Source organism: Triticum dicoccoides, chromosome 7A (genome assembly GCF_002162155.2).
Source record: "Triticum dicoccoides isolate Atlit2015 ecotype Zavitan chromosome 7A, WEW_v2.0, whole genome shotgun sequence".
NCBI classification, from domain to species: domain Eukaryota; kingdom Viridiplantae; phylum Streptophyta; class Magnoliopsida; order Poales; family Poaceae; genus Triticum; species Triticum dicoccoides.
The window spans coordinates 33117282-33118884 of record NC_041392.1 but is presented as its reverse complement, the minus strand read 5'-3'; positions in this window follow the sequence as shown (position 1 = coordinate 33118884).

Genomic DNA, 1603 nt, shown 5'->3' with positions numbered 1-1603 from the left:
CGTGGGTCTTCTTCCACATTTTTCTCTTCTCCCCGTCGCTCGTCGCTCGTCTCTCTCTCTTTCTCTGCTCCTTCTCAGGCCCCGCTGCCTTGGTCAATCGTCGTCGCCCGGAGGCCTCCCAGGCCGCCGCCGCCATGGGAATCAGCCGATCCGGCTGTCCTCGGCCAGATCCGCTTGGTTCCGCGCCACCGGAGCTCTGCCTACCTCGTCAGACCTGGCCACGCCGGAGCTGCAACCGGCCACGCCGGACTACACCCGCGGCACAAGTTTGCTGGATCGAGGTTACAACCATGGTCCTTTTTTGCTACAACCGACGAGCCTCGGTGCTACAACCTGCATCGGTTTTTGCTACAAACAGTCACGGTGAGACGACGGGCGACGAGATTTTTGCTACAACCGTTATTGGTTTTTGCTACTACTAGCGACCTTTTTTGCTACATCAGTGACGGCGGACGACACGGCATAACAAGGAAAAGCTGCAACCCTAGTTAATTTTTGCTACTACCGACGAAGTTTTGTGCTACACCGATCAAGCCGGAGCTGCGACCTCGTGACGGCGGCAATGGCGATTTGCTGCAACCATAATAGGTTTTTGTTACTATCATCGAAGTTTTTTGCTACAACCGCTGCGCCCCTGCGACGATGACGACGGTGTGTTTTTGCTGCAACCGCAGTTGTTTTTTGCTACTACCGGTGAAGTTTTTGCTACATCCGTTCAAACTGCGCTGATTAACTGGCGGCCGTCGTCGATGCAATCCCCTGCAGCCAGCATCCACGGCGAGGGCGGCGGCGGAGCTACAACCATCGCAGTCGAGAGCTGCAGTCGCAGGTAGAGTTGTTGCATGGGTCGAGGCGACGACGAGGACGGCCGGGGATGGTGGGGACTGGCGACGAGGACGGCCGGCGAGGGCGGGGGACCGGCGATGAGGAAGGCCGGCGAGGGGTGGGGCTCGGCGACGAGGATGGCCGCAGAAGGGGGCAGGAGGCGCCACGCCGTGCTCCCCCGAGCGAGAGATGCGGATCTGGCCTGACCACGCGAGGAAGAAGCTGTTGGGGCGTTTTTTTTTAACCAGATCCAAAGGCTGCGCGGCTCACATCCAACGGCTGGGGCTGGACCGGCCGAACGATTCGGCCGGCGCACCGGCGCCTATCGGTGCCCTTTGTTCATTGCACAAGACATTTCACTCCAGACTAGAATTATAGATGCGCCCTTGAATTTGACCGATATGCGAGATGCGACCCGGTAAGACACGGGAAACGCCCCGTCTCCATCGCGGCTCCAGGGGACGTAGCGTAGCAGCAGGGCCAGGCGCGAGGAGCCGCCGCCGCGCCGCGCCGCCGGCCGCCCCCGCGCACGCCCGCACCTCCCGGCGCCGCCTCCTACCAGCGACTCAAGGTAGATTCCGCATCTCGGCGCCACCCCGTTTGAGGGTTTCGATTGTCCTATTTTTTTCCCCCACCCCTCACGGGCCGCGCGCTAGGGTTTGCAGGTTAGGACGGCGCCGGCATTGCGGCAAGGGTTGGCCGAGACGGAGCCCTCGCCCCTCACCTGAACTGCCCGCACAGCGAGATCAAGCGCCCCTGCCGAACTCGCTCATCGCTG